Genomic DNA, 25156 nt, shown 5'->3' on the forward strand with positions numbered 1-25156 from the left:
TTAGCTTGCTTTGGATGCACTCTGTTCTAATTCAATTTTAAGAACAGGAGGGAATAGGTCTATTTCCAAAGATGGTTAGGGAAGAAGGAAAAGAACCTACATGTTCTAAAATGGTTATAACAGCTCTCTTTGTGGTGACAAAGACCTAGAAATTGTGGGGATACTCATCAATTGGGGAATGATTGAACAAGTTGTGGTATATGATGGTGATGGAATGCTACTGTACTATAAGAAGAGATGAGCTCAATGATCTCAGAAGAAAAAAGGCTTGCACAAAATAATGAAGAGCAAAATGAGCAGAGCTAAGAGAACATTTTATACAGTAATAGCAACATTGTTTTAAGAATGACTTTGAGTGAATGTCATGTTGATTATAGATAACCAAATTAACTACAAAAGACATATGCATAAATATTCTATCTACATCCAGAGAAAGAACCAAAACTTAGAAGTACGTATAGAATAATTTTACATATATATATATATATATATAGTGTGTATATGTGCATTTGTGTGTATGTGTGTGTATATACATACACAAACACTCTATTTGTGTCTAATGGTAGCCATCTCTAGGGTGGTGGAGGGGAAGGGAACAAAAAAGATGAAAAATTTACTTGGTAACTTTATTACAATTTAAAAAGAATTGCAAATTGTATACAATAGAGCTGCAGTTTCATGCACGATCATCTTTTTTATTATATTATGTTATGGAATTTCTTGTTTCATTCCATAAATTAGAGATAAAATAAGTTTGAAAAAGAAAAAAAATTCCACTCATCTGCAAAAACAAAAATAAAAAGTTCTTAACATCAAAATGATCTTATAGGTAATTTTGTCATCTTTACCTTGTAAATTAACCATTTCAGAGTTATTATTCCCCTAGAAAAATAGTCCCTTGGGGTAAGATTTATCTAGGTAAATTTGGTGTCAAATGTATATTTTAAATCAAACATTGTATTCTCCTATATTGCACTCTAAAGATGCTTGACCTGTTTAGTAGATACATATTAGAATTTCCTTTTGCTTAATCAAATCTTATACTAGAAATGACTGATTTTAATAAGCTATTACCATCAGGTTCTATCTCCACTATTTATCTTCTCACTTTCCCCTCCAATAAGATATTACTAAAGCATTTTCAGCAAAAGCCCTAGACTTCCCTAGTTTTGGAACCAATTCTACTCTAAAGGGAAACATATAAGTAGTCTCTGGCTGAATCAAAATCTTGCCCTATTATCAGATTAATCCTTCCTTGTAGACACTCTTGGATCCTTGACCAACTGCTTGTTTTCTTCATAATCTACTAAAGTCTAATTGTTCTGGTCCAGACCTTCAACTGCTGACCCCATCCATGCTCTTGCCACCACCTTTGATTGCACAGTGAAAATTATCATCACCTTGGCAAGTTATAATATACAGAGTACAGAATAAGGCTATTTAAATTTAGAGAAGAAATCTGACATTTCAAATCATGTATCTTTTACTAATGTGAAAAGATAATTGCTAAGTGTCTTACACATTTCCTTTATGTGTTTTTGGCACTTTTTTTCTAGTAAGCTTTACATTTCCAACAAGCCATTTTTGAGTATTTAAAAAGTAAAAGAATGGTCAAAACTTCTACCATTAATGTCCCTGTTCTTCTATTGTCAATAGAGGGAAATGTGCTTTTTAAGTACTCAGGGAATTGTACTGTTAATTGCTCTGTAGGAACCAAAACAGGAAAAAATGTAGCAATAAAAATGTGATCTGAATGAGGATTTTTTTTAATCTTACTCAGAAGTATTTTTTCCAACCTATTACCTGTCCTTAGATGAATAAGTTAATTTTTAGATATCAGCTTAATCTTTCTTTTTATATTTTCTTCAGTACTGTTCTTGGAAGTTCATCCATACAGATATGTACATATCTGCATAAATATATATACATACGTGTGTGTGTGTGTGTACACATATGCATTAAAAAACTATGCAGTTGTAGATGTGACATATTTTAGTATTGGCAATTTGAAATTTAAATGCCAAAAATTTGGTAAGAGGCATTCAGAACTGTTGCTGCGGTATCACCAAAAATTGCCTTAGAATAGATAGCACTACTCTAACAAATAATTTGTCTCAGCTTAGAGTTTTAGAGTTAATCACTAATTACATTAGCAAAATGAAATGCCTCTCTTTCGCTATGTTCATTGTATACAGAGTTCTTCTTTCAAGCAAGTATCTCCATCCTAATTCTAGAATATAAGAACTCAGACACACTCTAATTCTTCAGAGCAATTTTCTCTTATTTGTGATATTTTTCATGCGGATACTATTTATTTTCATATTTTGAAGATATTTTGTCATTTTGGTAGTTATCCATTAGGTAAAGTGTAAAAATATCATCCCATATTTGTTCATGTCTTTTTCTACCTAATGGTATGGATAACTTCAATCTAAGAAGGTGGAACAATGAGCATTTAGATGGACTTTTGAGTTCATTTATTCCAACTTTCTCATTTTATACAGGAGGAAACAAGCCTAGCAAGACAAAATATCTTTCCCAAGGTCACAGAGATTGTGAGTGGCAAAATCAGGACTTGAAACTGAGATCTTCTGTCACCAAATCTGGTGCTTTTTCCTCTGTACCAAATTGCCTCCCTAAACATTAGCAGGTCAGTCACTAGTTAATCAATTCCCAAAGCTTCTACAGGACTGGGCCATTTCAAGCTTGAAAAGATAGGGACTAACTAGTCTTTGACGTGTGGAAAAACGGCTATTGAATAAGGCTGTTTAATAGTATAATACGTGCTAGATCACGGATAACTGGAAAATTCCAAGGGCAAAAAAGGTAACTAGGACCCAGACAACTAAACTCCAATTTCCTTTGAAGCAGATATGTATAGCAGCTTAAACTGTGGTTCACAACACCACATGGGGTATCATAACCAAAGTGGGGGTCATGAAAAATTTGGCAACAGTGAAAGGTTTCTGAATACACAATGGCCAGAGATTAATTCAAAATCAAATGTGTAATGCATCTGAGGTATTTCTGGCAGTGCTTGCCTATGTTGCATCACACAACTTCACTGCAGCTTTGCTTCTGAACACATAACATCCACACTTGGCACTGCACATGCTATCATGCCACACATCAATGAACACTGACAGAAACACCTCAGTTCAGACTTGAGACTATTGTATATTATGAAATGCAGTGTTTTTACCATGCATACAAAGTTTTCTGCTTTTACAGAAACATAATAATTAGAAATGTTACCTGCTGCTATTAAAATGTCAGAAATAGTTCATGGGGAAAAGTGTGAGAATGAAATTCATCAAATTTCTTTATCGAATGATAGTTTCCAAAATAATTTCTGAAATCAGTAATAACTAATTCTAGCAGCTTATTGCTACAATTAAGGGCAGTCCAAAGTTTGCAGTTCAGTTAGATGAAACAACTAATATTCATAACACGGCACAGTTGTTACTTTATCTAAGATATGTTTATAAAGAAAGCATATATGTGGCATTATTATTTTGTCACCCTGTGGAAGAACGCACAAGAGGGGAAGAGATATATGTTAAAGTTGATGAATTTTTCACAAATGAAGGTTTACAGTGGAAAAAAATTATGTTGGAGTCCGTATAGATGTTGCTGGAACAAATGATGGGGAAAATATTGAATTTGTAGCAAAAGTTAAATTGATATTTTCATTGCCACCAACAAAGCTTATTACTACATGCGGAGGTAAGGTGGCTGTCAAGAAGGCAAATTTTAAATGGATTATTGAATTGAAAAGTGAAGTTATTATATTTTTGACCGAGCAGAAATCTGATTTTTGCTCATTTTTTTCATAATGATTTATGGTTTTCAAAACTGTTATTTGTCAGATATTTTGAAAAAAATCAATTATTTAAAAATGTCACTTCAAGGAAAAGTTGTAACTTTTATGTTAAAAGATAAAATTGAAAATTTTACTAAAAAAAGTTAATATATGGAAGAATAGGGTGGGGAATGGTTCTTTAGAAATGTTTACAGTTACATACAACTTTATAATTGAAAATAATTTTCCCAAAGATTTAATTATAAGAGATATAATTGATCTTCTGAAGTACTTGGAAACATAGTTTCAGAGATACTTTCCTTTAAATTTTCATTCTAAAAAAATGTATTCATAAACCATACTCAATCGAAATCAAAAACATCAGTCATCTGACATTAAAAGTTCAAGAAGAATTTGCCATTACCAAGTGACACAGGTTTAAAACTTGAGTTTCCTAAAAAATCATTAAATGTATTTTGTCTTGGGATTAGGACTGTTCTAGTCAACAATTTCTGAAATGGTCCTAACATACTTCTGCCATTTTGTACTATGTATTTATGCAAAACAACATTCTCCATATTGACTATTATAAAATCAAAATATTGATCAACTCTGAAAAACATTAAAGGTGCCCTGCATCTTGCAGCATCAAATATTCCACCAAGATTTAATTTCTTATGTAAAAATAAACAAGCACATCCATTTCATTTGTATGCAAATTTGCTTTCATCTTAAATAAATAAGATGAATTGTTTTACAATGAATTTCTTTATGATTTATTATAAGTAAATGTTTGATTTGTATATCTATTTTGTATACCTATATACCCAGGGTCCTGTAAAAATTACTTGGGTGAAAAGGGGTCATGAATGGAAAAAGTTTAAGATCTGATCTATAGAATTGGTTTTACCTCAGCAATCTTTGGTTACATTATGGAAAAATCATCAATCCTCCAGACCTATACTTAGAAAGTCTTTCCAAGTCCTTTAAAGTTACTGAAATTCTACTTTTTTTTTAAAGCTCAGCTCAAAGTCCCAATTTTTTTCCTGAAACTTTCATTGACTGTTTCACTCTTTCTCCTCTAAGCTCCCAAAATAACTTTATGTGCATATCTCATTCTAAACTTGTCATATGCTGTCCGCCATTGCCATTTACCTTATTAGGAATATTTCTTGCTCCTCCCACTAGATTTCCCTGTGTCTTTTGGGAAGCAGTTTGTAGTTGAAAGATATCTCCACATATCCCCTGGCCTGAACATAGTATTTTGACTGCATTAGGAGCTCAATGAAAGTTTATTGACCAATTGAGAAAAGCAAAGGTTTGACAATTTTTGTTGTAGTTCAGTCATTTCAGTCATGTCTGACTCTGTGACTTCATTTGGGGTTTTCTTGGCAAAGATACTGAAGTGGTTTCCCATTTCATTCTCCAGCTCATTTTACAGATGAGGAAACTGAGGCAAACAGGGGTAAGTTCCCAGGATCATACAACTAATAAATATCTGAGGCCAGATTTGAACTCAGGTTTTCCTGACTCTTCCTGACAACCCTATAGTTTAATAATTTGTAATCTTAAAAAATTAATCAATGAATTATTCCAAAAGAGTTGATGCTGTTGTCAAGTCTGACTCTTCTGAGTACTCAAAATTGTCCATTACTAAAAAAAATAGCAAAAGCAACAAGAGGAATTTTTCATTTTTATTAATAATGTCTTTCTTATCTATTGACAATGGCTTTAATGCTGACAAACTTTTAAACCAGGAGTCTAAAGTATTAAGCATTAATTTGCATAGTTCCCAGTAATGTTCATGTTATATATATAATAAAAACTATACTCACAAAACGTGAATCATGAAATGAGAAACAGTCAAACTTATTTCACTTTCTTCCTCACTTTTTTTTTCATGCCATCTGTTTACCCATCCCTGTGTCTGATCACTCATCTCAAAGATGAGGTCATAAAGAATAGCCAAGCATCTTGACCAACTGAAGAATTTGAATTGGGCATGGAAAATGGGCCCACTGGAGTTTTCCTTTAAGATTGTGTGAGAGGTTAGGTATGAGATTCAGTAAAATAGGAAATTTCTTCTTTCTTACATAAGATTATTTCTCAAACACGAAGAACAAATTAAAGGAAACAATTGCTACAAAATGAAAGTTTTCCGGAAGTATCATCTAGGCTCAAAAGCTCACCAGTCAGGCAACAGCCTTCACAGTCAGGCAAAAGTTTTCACTAAGGTGAATGCTCAGGTAGGCTGTGTTCACACAAACTACCACTCCTAATTCTTGACTAAATTGAATAGCAGAGTTGCACAAATAACTGGTCAGTTAGGAAAGACTTAGTAAAGCCTTGCTTGAAACAATCTGTTCAAGCTGATTATTATTATTATTATCATTATTATTATTATTATTTGGTCACTCAACTCTTTGAAATAATAAGCTTGACTGGTTATTTTACCATCATGAGAATACATAGTCCAAGAAAAGTAATTAACAAAACAATTACTACTTAACTGGTCCTAATAAGAGCTAGAGATGCTTCATGTGAGAATCTAGAAAAGTTAGTTATTACGTATTGAAAATTATACCTCCAAAAGCATATGTACTTGTATTTTTCAAAAATTTAAATAGTAACCTTTACTTTAGGAGAATATAATTAACCAGACCATCCCTAATAAATCTACACTATTGAGCTCTGGACATGTTAAGACATCCTTGTAAAAGGAATACCACTGAGCCATGCCAATTATTTCTATTTATGTTGCAAGGAGACACAAAGACACAACATTTGAAATATTTACCTTAATTCACAAGGTTGCATTATAAGTAGTAAGACTCCTGGCTCTCTATCCAATGCTAAAGTGTGAAGATTAGCAGTGAAAATTTCATGTTTGAATGCCACGTAGTCACACCTATTGATAACTAACAGATCCACTTTGTGAATGACTTTGTCCCTTAACATCATACATAAAACCCACAGAAGACAGTAAATCTTTCTGCTATTTTTTACTGAAGACTCCATTCTCTGGTGATTTATCACCCATCACTTTTAATTGTCAACTTTGTTGAACTCTTTTTGGCTTGTGGGGAGAAAAGGAGGTGTTTCAAATTGGTTAAACACTTTTTTTAAAGCTTGAAACAGGTGTTTAAAAAATGGCTTTGGGTAGTTTCTATGCCAAGCTTGGAAACTATTAGGCTCCATATGGTATCTGAGGAATTGTCTCATATGATATACGAGCTGTTACAGTTCCAAATTGACATCTTATTGAATCTGAATGAGCTGTGGGATTTCTGTAAGTACGGCCACTTTTAAAAAGGGATTTCATACATTTGTACTTGGACTCTGCTGAGTGGACAAAGGAGCCCCTGTGAATGCAATGTAGTTATATTTGGAAAAAAGCACCTGATTTGTTTCTCCTAAAAAAAGATTCTATTGAAACTCACTAACTCTCTTAGTAAAGTACTGTCTGCAAATCCAAGTCCAGATTTGTTAAGATGAGTTATCCTTAATATGTTTATAATTTGAGGGCTCAACATAGTTATTCATTCAAAGGTATGAAAAGAATATGGTGATGATAGTGATAATTCACATTAAATAGCACTCCAAGATTTATGAAGTTCTATCCTCACAACAATCTTTTGACAAAAGGGAAGGAAATAGGAATTTATTAAGTACCTGGTATGTGCCAATTGCTTTACAAATATTATCTCACTTAATCCTCATAAGAAATCAGGGAAATAGGTGTTTTTATTATCCCAATTTTACAGTTAAAGAAACTGAAGCACAGAGAAGTTAAGTGACTTGTCCATGGTCACAAGACATCCATATTGATGGTATGTGAAAGATGAGAAAGTTTAGTGCCTCACTGGATTTGTATTCCCAGCATGTAATACGATGACGTTCCCATATTAAATGCTCAATAAATGCATTTTCATCCATATTTTTATCCATCCATCTATCCACTCATTTTTCAAGTACAAAGTCTTCAGTAGGAAATGCTTATGTATTGTCTCGTAATCAGAATAGCGATGACCAAAATATTTTGTTTATATACAAACATGTTTTTAAAAAGAATCCCACATCCTCAGTAAATGAATTAATAAATTATGTATGTGTGATACTGCACTGATTCATAACAGTCAGTGAACACAACAACTTTTCAACAAGAATCATGTTTCTCTGTGTGTAAAAATTTGCACACACTTTAAAAACACAGAGCAAAAGTGTATTGTATCTAATTTCAACTAAAGAGAAAGTTTTCTGTACAAATGCATTTCTCATTGCTTTCCCTAAGTCTTCTCCTCTTCTAAACATCCTTGTTGCTGCTGAAATATTCTTCCAGGGTTTCATGCTCACAATTGTAGTAATAATTTGGACTCCTCACTCTCCCATAGCCCACATATCAATTGCCAGATCTTGCTGTTCCTACTTTCACAAATCTCTTGCGTCTATCTCATGCTCCGTACTCAGGAAATCATGACCTGAGTACAATTCGTCATGGCCTCTCACCTGGACTATTGAAATAGCCTCTTAATTGGTCTATCTGCTTCAAATCTTTCCTTACTAAAATCTATTCTCTATACAGTTGCCAAAGTTAATTTTCCTTAAGTGCATATCTGAACATGTCATGCACCTAGTTCAAAAATGTTAGTACTACCTCTTGTAGAAAACAAACTCAGTCAGCCAATAAACACTTATCTGATGCTTACTATCTGCCAAGGACTGTGCTAAGGGTGCAAAGAAAGGCAAAGAGTTTGTCCATCTCAAAAAGTTCATATTCTAATAAGAGAAATATCAATGAAAAATATCAAGGAATGGATGTGATACAGACACATATGGGAGGTAGATGAGATACTAGGACCTGGGGGTTAGAAGGAAGAAGGAAGACCTCCTGCATGAAGTAGGATTTGAGATGAGTCTTGAAGGAAGCCGGGAGGTAGATGTGAGAGTGCCAGGCAGGAAGTACAGCTTATACTAACACTAATGCATTGAGACAAGGGATAGAGTGTCAGATGTGAGTGTCAAAAAGTAGGCCAGTGTAGCTGAACCCCAGAGTATGTAGAGAGGAGTCAAGAAATAAGAATGGAAAGGAAAGGTGAGACATGCTATGAAAGGCTTTAAATGCCAATGAGAGGGTTTTAAACTTGGGAGATTATAGGGAAGCCACTGGAGTTGAGTAGAGAGATGACATGATCAGAACTAGTATCTAGGAAAATGCATTGGTAGCTAAGTGAAAAATAGATTGGAGCAAGAAGAAACTTGAAGCAGGGAGTCATGCAAAATGTCTTTGCACTGGCTATCCTCTATACCTGGAATTTACTCTCTTCTCAACTCCACGTCATAGAAACTTTAACTTCAAAGTGCAGCTTAAAGTACCACCTTCTAACTGAACCTTTCCTGATCTTTTCAAATGCAAGTGTCTTCCTTTATTAACTACTTCATACTTAACTATTTTATGTGTATTTTGTATTTATTCTGTATATTTAGATATGTATAGATGTGTGTATATAGACATATGTGCCTACACACACACATATATACATGCATGTATATTGTTTTCCCCAATACAATATAAGCTTCTTAAAATTATGGATTGTTTCATATTTTTTACCTTTGTATCCCCAAAACCTAGTATAATTTTTGCCAAATGTTGATTGATTAATCGATTTTTCTTAACGGATGACATCAAATTTTAATTTTCTGTTCATATTTACACATTATATGTTTTTGTTTTCTTTTGTTTTCAGTGAATGTGAGAAATAGCAAGGATGGTTTGGCTGGATTTTAGAGTGAAGGAAAGGGAGTAACATATACTATTGCAGTTAAGAGTCAGTTGGGGTTAGGTTATGAAGAGATGAGAAGATAAAGTAGAGGAGTTACCTTTTACTCGAGAGGCAATGGGGAATCACTATGAATATGAGAGTGACATGGTAGACCTATACTTTAGGAAAATCACTTTGGCAAGTGTAGAAAAGAGTTAGCAGCATGAAAGGGACTTGAGTCAGAGAGTTTTTTTGCAGTAGTTTAGAGGTGGGGAGAGTCAAAACTAGGCTACTGGCCAGATAGATGAAGAGAAGGAGACAATGAAAGGGATAAGAAGAGGTAAAAATAACAAGGTTTGGCAATAGCTTGGATATGTAGGGTAAGTGAAAATGAGGAGTCAAGAATAACACAAACAGAAGAGGAATGGGTTTGATCTGGAAAGATAATAAGAGATCTGGGATGAAGGTCACAAGTCTTCAGTGCCTGCTCATTCTGTGTCACTTGCTCTGTCACACCAAAAATGAAAAGGCAGAAGGGTGACAGGGATCATACTCACAGGTCAGTGTCCCAGAGTGCAAAGCATTCCCTCTAAGAGCCACCAGCCACAAATATGATGTGGTCTGGGTACAGGAGGGAAGGATGGGGTGGGAAGATTTTCCCAGTGGCACCTTCACAGTTCAGGTTAAATCACAATTTCTCTGAAGAGATTATTGTGCAGAAATGGGAAGCTTGCGCAACAATGAAAGAGGATGTAGGTGGAAGGAAGGAATTCTTGGTATATAATAGGTAAAGAGTAGGTGTGGTTGTGATGGAGAAAAGACCCACAACTGGTTATACCCAAGAGGGTGGATCCTCCTACCCTCTGATTCATCGGTTAATCATACAATTGTGGGGGAATTTCACACTCACCTTGAGGTCTTGCCACATCCCACTTCCACTTTGGAGATCATGGCAAGAGATGAAATGTCTTGGGATTAGGAACTATGTCACATTTTTATTTGTTTCCTTTAACAGCAGTTCACAACTCAATTTGCTGCTTTGTTTTAAATTTGTAGCACAAGTCTAGTTGTACTGCTAATATCTAAATTCTTGTGAAAGCTTTCACAAAGCCTTCTTAATTTGACTGTTTCTGCTACAAATTTGTGTTATCTAATCTTTACTCTCATTAGCAAAGAAATTCTATTACTCTTTCCTAAATTGACTCCATTGAATTCAAATTCCTCCACAAACAGTTGTTTAAACCCATCTCATTTCTTCTCAAGCATCCTATACCACCCCTCTTCCTTCTTTATGAACATAGGGCCTTGCCCCACATTTTACTGAGAAAATAGAAGCTATCACCTTTGAATGCCCTCTTTTACTGTACCTTAAATTTCAAAACTTCCTTGACATTATTTCTGTTTTTTCCACCTCTATTACAATCTAGGAGGAAATATTTTTTTTTCTCATTATCAAGGCCAACCCTTCTACTTAAAGAATTTATCACATCCCCTCATATATCTTTAGGAAGCTTGAACAAATTCCCATCATTCATCTCTTGAATATAACTTTAATAAGCTATATATTAAAATTTAAAATGTTTACAACTCTTCTAAGAAGATGCCATCTGTCCATTAAATAGTATTATAGATTTAGAACTGGGAGGATCCTTTGAAATTTTTTTAACTGCAACTCTTTCATTTTACAGATGAGGAGACTGAGGCCCAGAGAAGTTACTTGACAAAGGTCATACTGGTTCAAAATGTCTGAGGCAAGATTTGAACCTAGGGTTTTCATTCCAACATCAGCACCCTACACTGTGCTGCCTCTAATAATATAGAGTTTCATATACTTTTTGCATATGATCTTTTGACTTTACGAAGAAGCCCATTATCTCTCAAACAGAAACGTTTGATTAACTATACATACTGTACTAAGTTTATATGGAGACATATAGATTTATTACAACTTTTTTTTACTGTGTTGTCTCATTAAATTTCATTTTGTTTTGAACAATTGTGTCTTCTGACTAAACGAAAAGTAAACAGATTTATAGGTGTCAATGAGCTATGATTTTGATTGGATGTTGACCTACATAGTATCTTGAATCTAGTGCACATATTCTAAGGGCTCTTGTGGGGCATATAGGGGTATGTGGATGCTGTGGGAGAGATGGACATATTTGTAGACATCATGAAAGGATAGGTAGATGAAGAGGAATACCAGAAGAAATATAGGTGATATAAAAAAAAGCTATCGATACAAATCTATTTTTATTTTTTTTAAAAGCCTGTATATTACTCTCAACTTCTATTTCTCTGTCTTTAAAAAACTGGAAAAATGAATACATTTTTAGATTTAATTCCTAAATTTCCTAGCTTTTGGTCCATGAAGGACAACTAAGTTATAGTATTAAAGTTATTGTACCATTTTGAGAAAACTTTAAAATGTAATTAAAATAAGAAATGATCATTTACTGGTTATAATTGACTTTTAGTTATCTAGGTTGAATATGTACCTGAGAGTCTCTGATGTGGCATTTTGCTGTTTCAATAACTCTCTTTCAAATACTAGATGTAAACTAGAAGTTATTTCATTAATTCTTCTAAAATTACATGTGGGACAGATTGTTGTGATACATTATCTATTAGTATTATATCCTACAAGGCTGGAGAATGCTTGTAAAAACATGATGGCTCCCCATAGACAGACTGGAGATGCCCATGATTTCACTAGCACTTTGCTCTCAATTTTACGACTGGATTGACTTGCCCGCAGTGGCTAAACTTTCTGCAAAATAAGAAAAAAAAAGAAAACCAAAACAAAACACGTGGGAGTAGTATATGATATCTGACTGTGACACCACACAAGATAAATTATGACATGTACCTTGCAAAAATGGAATTGCCATAGTATTAAAGAAAAAGTTTATTACAGATAATTGCTTGCTCTGTTTATGCTGTTTCTGTAGAACTTGGATAAGCAATTTAGCTTACAGAGATTTATAACAGTTTTCATGAAGATGTATGAAACCCCAAACTTGCAAGCTTTTTTAATCCACCTATAAATCACTTTATACATTTAATTTCTTCCCGTATAAATTTTATGGGATCATATACAAACTGAAAGTTAAAATTACTACATGCTTTCTGAGGAGGCAGATATTCTTGGGTTTATTTCCCCCCTCCATATTTTTGGATCCAAAGTATGAAATAAATTCCAAGAGTCCAGTAGTAAATACTTAATAAGTAACATTTAATTTTTCCCAACATCTAAAGGCCTGTGGGGTACTATTGGGTTAAGGTGTAGCCTTGACATACAGCTATCCCTCTATCTAGGTTTATCTGTACCAAATATTGTGGGCCTAATAAATCTCAGAAATAACTAATTCTTACTCCATACCTGACCAGAGCAGAGAGATTAGTATCATCGCAAAATTGATTGAGGAGTGATCTTTAAACTGTAATGCCTGATCTCAAAAAACTTCTCAAATCTTGAGCAAAATAGTGAGTAGCTGCTAAGTGGGAGGTGTATTTCTCCTTAACTTTACAATGTTTCAAGATTTCCAAGGGCTTCTGCACCATTTTTCCCTTCATCATTGGAGCAAAAGGGCAAAGGAACAATCTTATCAAATTATCCCCCTTCTCCTCACTATCACCCTGGATTCAAAGGGAAAAAGCCAACTCAAGGAGCCAAATTTTTGAGTGCAGAAACTAACGACTCCTTTAAAGCCCACTATAGGAAAGAGTTTCTGCATTCTACTGAGAGTTCCCTGGCTGTCAGAAAGAATTGCTGAAGCTTCCCAAAGTATCTAAGGTACTAATACTAGGGGGTAACATATACATCAGGTGCTCCTGACTCAGAAATTGCCAGGTTAAGGAGAATCACAGTGAGCACACTGAATACTCAGCAACAATTCAATCTTGGTGGGCTTTTTTTTTTAAGGAAAAAAAATCAGTAACTAGAGGCTTGAGCACATATTGTTTTATTTATTCCAGAAATAAGATAAGGGGAATAGAGAGTTGCTTTTAACTCTCTCCTTGATCAAGGCACATTAATAATCAGATATAGCAGTCAGCCTGAAAATCAAGTTTGAAATCCTTGGAAAAACCCCCATGGAGTCGGCTCATCTTTCCTAGGTAATGAATCAAGGCCCATGTAGTTTTTGTTCAGATGGGCTCACTGAAATAGGACTTTGATTTATTTAGCTGGTATTTTGTGTTTTCCCCATCACAGAGGACTCCTTTGGAAAACGCAATTTCCTCTCGGCACAGTTTCAACTCTTTATACAGATCCTGTCTTCATTCATTTCTTCAGCCTTTCCTTTAGGGAAACAAAGATCTTGCACTGTGAACATTTTAATTTCTGAGTAGTATCATGTCTATTCACATGGAGACATAAACTAGGGCAAGCTTTGTCCAAGTTGTGCTTCAGATTTTGCAATAGAAAAGACCATTATGTGGGCATAGAAAAAGCACCTCTTTCATTGTGATAAACAAGATGAGACTTCCAAAAAATATATATGAATTTTCTCCAAGGTTTTGCATTATGCAGCCTAAAAATAAAATAAAACAACAACCACTCTGCAAATAAAGTGGGTGTCTCTTGATTAGAGAATGGCTGAACAAACTATTCTTTGCAGATATAATGCAATATTATTGCACCTTAAGAAATTACAAATATAGGTAATTCAGAGAAACATAGGAAGATTTTGAGTGGACACAGGGCTAAGAAAGCAGGATCAAGGAAATGATTTACATGAGAACATTAATATAAATTGAAACAACTCAGAAAAGCAGCAGGCCTTAGATTAAATATAATGACCAATCTTGGTATTAGAAGACAAGCAATGAAACAAACTTCACCCCTTTAGGGAGAGAAGCACAGGACTAGAGGCTTATAATGTTGCATGCATCATCCAATGTATTCACCGTGGGAGCTTCCCCATTATACTGTGAAGTCCATGAGAACAGGGACTGTCTTTTACCTTTCTTTGTAAAAGATGCAGTTCCTCTCACATAGTAGGTGTTCAGTGTGTATCGACTGATTGATTAATCAATTGCTTTATCTTAAGCAATTAATCATTGCTGAACTACTTTTCTATGTTACAAGGGAGGGCTTCATTAGGGTAGTATATTAGAAAATGCCTACCATATTTTTAAGCAATATTTTAATATGGAGAATAGAGAATTATCAAAATTATATAGGTAAGAATCAAAATTCTTGTTGCTCTTCACAATGGCTTCTTAATTTGATTCTATATTCAACACAAAGGAAAGAGCATACTCAGTTACAGCTCAGTAAGTTGAGAGTTGCTCTAGCTTGGCAACCAATTAGAAGACTTTCTGTCACCCCAGAATACCTATCCCTCATAAATCTAGAAACAAGTATCCTGCAAGTGGTCACAAGTTATTTTTAAGCTCATCCACATACAGATAACATCACCAACAAAGAAGTTTTTTTAAATATAAAGGAAATATATCCTTAAATATAAAGGAAAATATAAGTCATTAGGTCTATTAAAAGATAAATTGATAGGGCTTATGTGTAATCTGTATACACTCTAAGGACTTTAAACTGATTTCAATTTTATTTAAGCCAATATAAAAACTATTAACGAGTTAAGTACTTCTTCATTACAAATCTACAGGTTACCTGTCAGGACCCTCAAACAAAAGCATTTAGTTTTCTGTGCTAAAATGGCACCATTGTTGGCTATAAACTTGTAATTTAAAGCAATAAGTTAGCAAAATTGCATTATGTTTATTGTTGTCATCAAAACATAAAAGGCAACATTAATCTTCTAGAATTTAATTTTGCTTGGATTTTAATTTCATTTTCCCTTGCCATAGGGATTTATAAGACTTTTTTTATTTGACTTTACAAAGTTATGCATAAGAAAATGATATGCTACAGTACTAAAGTAATTTTCTAGTTGATAGTTTTAGTATCATCCTCTTATTTCCCAATATTTTACATAAAGGAAAAGTGCTAGGGTACTAAATTTTGACTTCATTCAGCAGAAACATTATACCTCTAATATTTTCACACCCAGATCATCTATTCAGCCAGCATCACTGTGGAAAAATCTTTAGTTACATCTCCAGAGTTTGTGTACTAGGAGCTTAGTAAATAAAAATACTAGCTTGAGTCGATCTAAGTAGAATGCAAATAATTTGGGAAGGGTTGAAGCTGCTCTGTCTTGGCTCCTATAAATATAACTCTCTTATAAAAGCAAGGATAGAATTCCAGTCATCTGAACATTAGTTTCTCAAATCCAGAACTGTTCTTTTCTAGCACACTGCTCATTTGCTTTGTCAAAATGAATAATATTTTCTAGCTGGCCCATTTAATTGCCTTTACAGGGACAGTGCAAGCCTCCCTAGGGAACAGTTCTCAGAAAGATCCTAATTCTCTTTAGTAAGCAGAGCTTATTCAACTTTTGAAACTTAATCCTATGATCTAGGTTCCATCTTTAATACAACCTCATCATCCAATGTCCCACACAAAGACCCCAAAATAAGAGCTATTACTACAGCAATTGACTTCATTTCATACTTACAACCAAACCTTGCCTATCACCATGGAGCATACTCAGCACAAATTGTTGGCTTCCGTTATAAAGAAGTAAATGAGGGAGGCAAAGGAGAAAAAAAAATAAGCCTTCATCTCAGGGACAGAGAGACAATGATGGCTGATTTATCTAAGGTCCTCTGAATTCTTCCCATTTGAATCTGTTTTGAGGTAGAGAGTTTGCCTTTATTTTTATTTCTTCCAAATTCTACCTTTCTCCACCCTTGAAATCATAGAATTAGATCTACAAAGACATCTCAGAGGCCATCTATCCCAACTTTTTCCACTTTATGTGAATAAAGTAAGGCCCAGGGAGGCTTAGTAACTTGTCTGAGGTCATACGTGGCAGGCACTATATTGAGCATTTCACAATTATTACCCCCATTTAATCCTCACAACCTTAGGAAGTAGGTTACATAATTTTCCCCATTTTACAGATGAGGAAACTGAGGTCTATGGAGGTTAAGTGACTTGCCCTGGGTCATTGCTAATAAAGTGAGTGAGGCTGGATTTGAACTTAGGTCTTCCTTAATCCAGGCTCAGTATTGTATGCACTGGGCCACCTACCTACCCTTTTAGTAAGCATCAGAGAAAGGTGGTATGTGAACATAGGTATCCTTACTCCAGAGACTGGGGTGTTTCTAATATTATCACACTGATTCCAGTCTCCTTTCTGCCTTGAATACAGTAAATGCTAGCACATTCCTTCTATTTGACTTCCTCAGAACTGGTTTAGCTATATTCCTTTTGACATGGCACCGAGGAAGGCAAAGCTACCTTTAGCTGAACAAACAAGAAATTTCAGAGGGTGGAAAAGTTATTACATAATCTGAAATAATACATTAAACTGAAGGCTCGCAATAAGATGTAAGAATGAAATATTTAACTAATTTCTCTATGAGGAAAAATGCTTCTAGGATTCATTAATATTTGAAAACATTCACTAGGAAAATTTTTGGTCTGCTCTCTGAATTTACGTATGTACCCTTCATCCAAAGTAATGGAGAAAGTAATAACCCTGATAGTAAAGATTCGAACACCATTGAGATGGGTTTTCTACTCAGAGCTAGCTTAGAAGGGACAAAATGAACTGGTTGAGCTTCACATCCTTGGATTTACCTTGTCAACTCTCTGTAAGGACAGTTAAAGAGAGGTGAAAAACCACCTAAATGAGAAACTTCAGAAGGAGATGACAAGGAAGAAAGTGTCTAGCAAATCTCTCTTCCCACTGCTTGAGAGAGAAGTATTTAAGGAACCTAAGAATCCCTTAAACAACACAAGCCACTTTGAGGGAGAATGAATCTTTGACTCATTGGACACTTTAGGGGACATTGAAAAGTGCCTGAAAAGGCAGGAAAAGAGAAGGGTGGGAAAAGGGAGGGAAGGGCACTATCCATATCTCTTACCTACTTCATTTTTTGTTTGTTTGTTCTCCCCAGGGTGGACCATATGAATGTAGTAGATTGGAAGTCATCCTTCATGGTCTTCTCTCATTTGGGAATACAGGAAAAAATCATCCATTTATCGTGATGAGGATTTTTAAATCCACCCTGCTGAGAAAGGATGTCATGAAGAGACAAGCCAAAGCCTCCCGCCTCTATGAAAGTGGAAGAAATAGCAGAACTCTTGTCTCAATTTCCTAAAATAACTGTCTCTGAAAGGTATTGTCTTGTTCTCTAAGTCAGCTCTATTCTAAAGCATCTGTACAATACATCACAGTTAAATCAATGAAATAGGTGATGATAGTACATATATAGCATTTCCAAAACTTTTGCTTCTGGAAGAGGGAAAATGAATGAAACAGTAGCTAAAACACTGAACCTGAAATCAGAAAGAACTGGGTTCAAGTCCTGTCTTTGATTCTTACTAATTCTGTGACCCTGGGCAAGTCACTTCCTTTCTGTGACTCAGTTTCCTCATCTATAAAATGAGAATAATAGCCCCTACCTCACAGAATTGTTGTCAGGATCAAATGAGATAAAAGATGTAAGGTATTTCACAAACTATAAAACTCTGTAAATGTCAGCCCTCCTTATCTACCATATCATTTTTTGCCTCCACAATAACCTTTTGAAGAAAACTGAAAATAAGTATTATTATTCCATCTCACAGATGAAGAAAATAAGGCATAAAAATTTAAGTGTTCTCCTCTCTCCTGATTCATATTGCACAGTTCTTTCCAACAGACCCTGGTACCACTGCTATCTACTTGGTAGAAGACAATGCAGCTGATTTTCATGTTAGCAGCCTTCATGCTCTATAAGAAAGGTATGAGGCAACAAATTCCTCAATAAAGAAACAATATTTTGGAGTCAGCACATCTTGATATTATTCTTAGCATTCTTGTGTCCTGCTCCATTAATATTTTATTACAGGCAGATTGCAGGAAAACAAAGACACCACAAAAATTCTCTAATTGATAAACAAAATGTGGCAATAACAACTGTGGATATCAGCCAGTCAATAAGCATTTAATTAGTACTCATTATGTTCCAGGACCTGTGCTCAATGAGGACGATATGAAGAAAAACAAAAACAGTAGCTGGCCACAAAGAGATCACATTCAAATGGGGGTGCACCTCATAAATAACAACATGCAAACTGTAGTGTGCAGGTAAATGCTTAACAGTTGGCTTTCTAGGTAAAAAATGAGTGTAAGACAAACTTTAATTTATGTTATTAACATTTTCACCAGCACTTTAAGTCTAGACACTCAACAAAACAATCAACTGAGCCCTGGTTTTCAGTGCTTCCTGATTTCTAAGGTATTAAGACTCATACTGAAAAATTGAAAAATTTAATAGCTCTCCAAACAGGCATAAACCATCTCCAGCACAGCCTTGAACATAAACTATTTGTGTGAATGGCAAGTTATCCAAGATGAGAAAAAGAGGTATCAGGAAAGGCCTCCTGTAAATGGTTAGGTGCAAGCTCATTCTTGAAGGAAGCCTGGAAAACTAAGAGAAAAAGGAGAAAGAGAGAGAGAGAGAACCTTCAAGCATGGAACACAGACAGTAGAAAACCATGGTGATGGGAGTTTTGGGGTATCATGTGAGGGATAAAAGTAAGCTAGTGTGTCTGTATCATAAAATGAGTAGAAGGGAATAAAATATAAGACAACTGGAAAGGCAGAAAAGGCTCAGGTGATCAGAAGCTTCAAATGCCAAACATGGGACTTTACGAGTGATCTTGGAGGTAATACATAGCCATAAGAACTTATTGTCTTCTTGTGGAGGGGTGAAGAGGGCAGATTAGCACTTTAGGAAGATCATTTAGTGATAGAATGACATGGCCTAGTCAACTCATATATTCAATTACATGTAGTTGTGTTCTGTGCTTTACAGATCCCACTTTCCCAATATCATCAAAATATTAAATATCACTAGGGAATGGGTAGGTAGAATTGTATTTTGTAGATGGTAGAAAATAGTGTGATCAAGCAGCCACTCCTGAGGATGCAATGTATCTTTCAAAATTTTGCTTCGCACATGTCTTAGAAGTACTTTCTGCAAATCAATGCTAGATAAGGTAATGTTGCCATGGGGAGCTGGCCTAAGGATTTCATGCACTTTTTTGTGGATATTGACTGAGAAGACAAAAAAAGGAGGCCATGAGTATGTGACAGACTATCTTTTATGGTCCTCATCCTCCTATCATTTCATATGTTATACCTCTCAGGTATACATTTTTTCTTTGGGGGGGGTGTCAGCTGTCCATTTTTGCATGGGCTAACATTGGAAAAAGAACTTGATGGTAGTAGCAATCTACATGTATTCACATCTTTTTCTCATGTCACCCAATAGCTCAAATGTCTTCCAAACCCTTCACTAGAATTCAGTCTAGCCTACTAAGAAGTTATTTTTAGTGACTGTTTTCCTGATCTTTGAAGCAGGTAATAGTCTTCTACCTAAAAGCATTCTAGACTTTAACGCACCAGCCCCCTCCAGTATTCTCATTGACTCAACATATCACTCCTAAATAAAGTCCTTCAGCTGCTCACCTTGCAGGTAGCAACAGCTTTTCTAGCTCTTCTAAACTTTGTTCTTTAGCTACTCTCAACATACCAATGTTTGTTTTTCCCTCTGCTCTTTCATTTCTTCTATTTTCCCTTACATAATTTCTTCCCTGTTGTTGCTTCTTCTGCCTGGAAGTGTCAAGATTCAGAGACAAATCTTATGTGTCATCCTCTGAGCATCTTCAGATGCTTCACATGAATTTTCCAAAGCAACTGAATATTATATTTTTAATTTAGTATTTTATTTCTCCCAATTACATATAAAAGCAATTGTAAATTTTTTTTTCAAATTTTGAGTTCCAAATTCTTTCCCTCCTACCCATTAAGAAGGCAAACAATTTGACTTATGTTATATGCATGTAATTATGGAAAACAAATTTTCCATGTAATTTGTGCTGTGAAAGAAAACACAGACAAAAACAAACCAAGAAAAATAAAGAAAGCAAAGGAACAGCATCTTCAGTCTGCACTCGGGCTCCACCAGTTCTTTCTCTGGAGATGCATAGCACCTTTCACCATAAGTCCCTCAGAATTGTCTTGGATCATTGCACTGCTGAGAATAGCTAAGTCAGTCACAACAGATCAACAAAATACTGCTGTTACTAAACACAATGTTCCCCTGGTTCTGCTTATCTCACTCTGCAACAGTACATGCAAATCTTTACAGGTTTTTCTGAAAGTATCCTGCTTGTCATTTCTTACAGTGTAATAGTATTCTATCACAATCTTATACAACTTATTCAGCCATTCTCCAACTGATGGACATCTCCTCAATTTCCAATTCTTTGCCACCTCTAAAAGAGCTGCTATAAATATTTTTGCCTATAAGTACTTTTCCTTTTTGTGTTTTATCTCTTTGAGATAAAAACTTGGCTCCTTCTAATGAAACTAGTTGGGTGGGGCCACTATGGCTGAGTAAAGTCAGTAACTTGCTTGAGCTGCCCCCCAAACCTTCCAAATACCTGTCAAAAATGGCTCTAAACAAATTCTAGAACAGCAGAACCCACAAAAAGACCGAGTGAAACAAATTTCCAGCCCAAGACAAACTGGATGTTTGATTAAAAAAGTCTATCCTGATGGGCTGGGAGAGACTTGCAGTTCAGCGTGGGGGCTCAGGAAAAGACTAGGCCTCAGTGAACCTGGAGCAGACCTTCGGGGACTGAATTATGGACAGACTTCTCAAACCACAAATGCCAAAGACAACTTAGAAGGTCAGTAGGAAAGGTCTATGACCAAGGTGAGAGAGAGGCTTGGTCCCAGCCCCCGTACACAGGTACGGACCCTGGGCAAAGGCTGCTTCCAGAGCTCCAGGCCCACGGACTGAGGGGTAATCAAGTGGCTGACCAGAGAAGAATTGCAGGGATCTCTTTGCTGGCACTAAGGCAGGGTTCTCTTTGATAGAAATCCTGCCTTACAAAAAAGTAGAAGGGGAAGGGGATAAGAGAAGGTGGGGGAGATAGAAGGGAGGGCAGATTAGGGGAAGGGGTATTCAGAATGAACGCTGTCTTGTGGTGGGGGGAGGGATGAAATGGGGAGAAAATTTGGAACACAAAATCTTGTATAAGTGAATGTTGAAAACTAAAAATAAGTAAATTAATAGAGGAAAAATAGATTTAAAAAAAGAAAAAAATGAGATGAAAACCTAGGTCAAAGGGCTATGCATGGTTTTATAGCCCTTTGGGCATAATATTATACTTTGAAATACAAAATCAATTTTATTCGATTTAGCCATTTTGATAGAAATTTAATTTAAAGATGGCATACTTTTTTGTCTTCTTTAGTCATTCAGTAAGTCAATAAACATTTATTAAGTGTCCACTGCAGCCAGGAGCTATGTGGGGTGCTAGGGAATCAAAGAAAGATAAATGAGCATCTTTGCTCTTGAGAAGCTCACAATTTGTGGGGGGGGGGAGGGACAGAAGCAACATGTAAATAACTATGTACAAATAAAGTATAAACAGGATAAAATTGAAATAATCAACAGGTGGGAGGTTTTGGAATTGAAAGGAACAGGAAGAGCTTACTATAGAAGATGAAATTTTTAACTGGGACTAGGAAGCCAGGGAAGAGGAAGGAGAACATTTCACCCATGGGAGACAGCAAGTGAAAATATCCTAAGCTGGGAGATGAAGTATTTTGTTCAAGGAACAGCAAGGAGGCCAATATCACCAACTGAAGACTATGGGAAGGGATATAAGGTGTAAGAAGTCTGGAAAGGTAGTATCCTGAACAAATTTCAATCTTTTATTGACTCAAGCTCATCATTATTAATATTAATTACTGTAGAGTGAGGACATCAGTGGCTATTGAAATTTATTAGCTGGTTTGCCTCTATACTACTATTTCTACAATGATTTAGGTTTGTTGTTTTATTTTCATTCTTGTGTCTACTTTCTCTCATTTTTGGTTTATACTTTCTCCCTCAATGTCAGCTCTCATTTCACATTGATGTCAGTGTGCTCATATGAAGCTGTCCTCCCCAACCACTTCTAACTTGCAGTTTCTAATCTTCTTTGGGATTAAGGAAAGCAAATATTTTAGCTGGTTAGATTTATTTGTAACAAAAAAGTAAATAAACTCTAGATGAAGATCTCACCTATGAATAAAGTAAAGGAGATTTAGCAGGGCATTAGCAGGTATAATGTAGAAAGAATTAAATGTGTAGCCAGAGTATCTTGGCTCAGATTCCAGTTCTGCAATTTTTTGACCTTGGAAAAATCACATTGCCTTTCTTGGCCTCAGTTACCACATTTGTAAAGTGAAGTAGTAAAATTAGACTAGTTCTGAGGTCCCTTTCAGGGTCTAAATCCATGGTCCAATGACTTTGTGATATCTATTCTGTTAGCCTAAGTACCCTTCTGGCCTATTTTAAGGTTTTCAGCTGTGTTCTAGATAGTTGAGTTTGTTAGAATAAGTCAACACTAAATAAGTGAGATATCCAACACTTTCCTTTTAAGAACCTCTGTCCAAGGTGGACTAACATAATCTACCTTGATGGTGGTTAGTAGTTTTCTACCTATGGCAAAAACAGTTTACCTAATTACTTTGTTCAGTAACTACATTCACATGAGTAAATATGATGGGCAGCTAGATGGTACAGAGGATAAAGTGCTGGGCCTACAGTCAGGAAGGCTTCTCTTCCTGAATTCAAATCTGGTTTGGAACATTTACTAGCTATGTGACCCTGAGCAAATCACTTAACTCATTTGCTGCAGTTTCCTAATCTGTAAAAATGAGCTAGGAAAGGAAATGGCAAACCACTCCAGTATCTTTGCCAAGATAATCCCAAATGAACTCATGAAGACCTGGGCACAACTGAATCGACTGAACAACAACAAAAATACTATGACATTCTGCTAGTCATCTTCTATAGAAGTTGAAATCACTGGCTGCATTTCCACCCCATCCAAAACAGGATTTAAAAGTTACCTACACAAGGAAGCATTCCTAGATTAACTCCCACATGATGTTTATCAGTCTCTTACTATGACTTTACTCAATGAAACATTCTGATCTTTGTGTTTCTCAAGTAAGCTTTCTTACCTGGAAGACACATTTCCTGTTACATTGACATTTTGGCATTATAGCCATTTGTATTCATATCTGAACCACATTGCACCCCATAATCCCACAAACAGACAAGTTCCTTGAGGGAAAATGTCATGTCATTTTTTTCTTTAAATCTTTGCTTTATAATGTTTAAATAATTGTTCAAATGAACATAAATGCATCTTCTGAGAAGTTGTCACCTATCTTTTTTCCCCCATGATCTTATCATTAAAGTACCAGATATGGAGACCTAACACATCCTAGAGAGTCAAAGATAATAATTTCAATACCTTTCCTTACCATGAATTCACATCCCTCCATATTAACCAATAAGCCACCCTTTAAAAATAATACAAAAATAGACTTTATTCCAAAATAACACACAAACTTAAATACAACTTAATTTGTTTCAAACTAAGGTTCTTCAAGCTTCTAGGATCTAGAGAGAGAGACTCCTTAAAAATCTGTACACCTTAAATGATGTCATCATTGGATCCTTTACCTCTGGGAATACTCTAAAATATCACCCATTAAGATTCATTATTTTGTTCTTATTTCCATTAAGAGATTCCCTCTTCATCTTTGCTTGATACTCAGGTACAAGATGAATAGTCTAGGTGTTCCAAACAAATAAGCTGATCTATGGGAAAGAATACTCTCAGTGCAAATAAAGAGGCTACACAAACTATTTTGCTGTTCCCCTCTAATTTGAAGATCTGTATCTAATCAGTTCTGAGATATTTATAACCCTCTTGTAGCAGAGTGACCTAACCATCTGTCACTGAGGCTAGTCCTGCAATATTTGGTCGATGCAGGTGCAAGAGAACTTTAAAGTATAAAAGTCTCTGAATTTAACTGATTATTATGTTCTTTGGAGGTGTTTAAGGAGCTAAGAATCCCTGAAAGTGCTATACATCCTTTTACCCAAACCTTAAGTTAGAGTCAATCCCACATAAGTTTTGACAGCTAAGCTCTCTTTGTGTTAAGCTCTCTTCACATAACCTTGAGTGTGTGTGTGTGTGTGTGTGTGTGTGTGTGTGTGTGTGTGAGAGAGAGAGAGAGAGAGAGAGAGAGAGAGAGAGAGAGAGAGAATATTGACCCCTTTGGCAACCTGAACAAACTGATGGATACCTTTTCAGAATAATGATTTTAAGTGTTTAAAGTAAAATATATAAACTATATAGGATTACAAAGGAAAGCAAAGGTTAGTGAAAATAACCTTGTCCCTTTTTTCCATCCAAATTCAGAGACCCCCCAGAAAACTGTCCATAGGTCCCTTACAGGCCCAAGGAATCCTAGTAAAAAATTACTGATTCAGAGTCCATGTCACTTAGAAGCTAAAAAAAAAAAAGGTGTCATAATAGATAAAGCCCTGAACTTGGAGTCATAAGTTCAAATTGGGCCTCAGATACTTATAGCTATGTGACCCTGGGCAAGTCATTCAACCTCTTAATGTTTATTTCTTTGTCTACAAAATA

The sequence above is a fragment of the Phascolarctos cinereus genome, unplaced genomic scaffold (genome assembly GCF_003287225.1).
Source record: "Phascolarctos cinereus isolate Bilbo 61053 unplaced genomic scaffold, phaCin_HiC Scaffold_726;HRSCAF=1367, whole genome shotgun sequence".
In the NCBI taxonomy this organism is placed as follows: Eukaryota; Metazoa; Chordata; class Mammalia; order Diprotodontia; family Phascolarctidae; genus Phascolarctos; species Phascolarctos cinereus.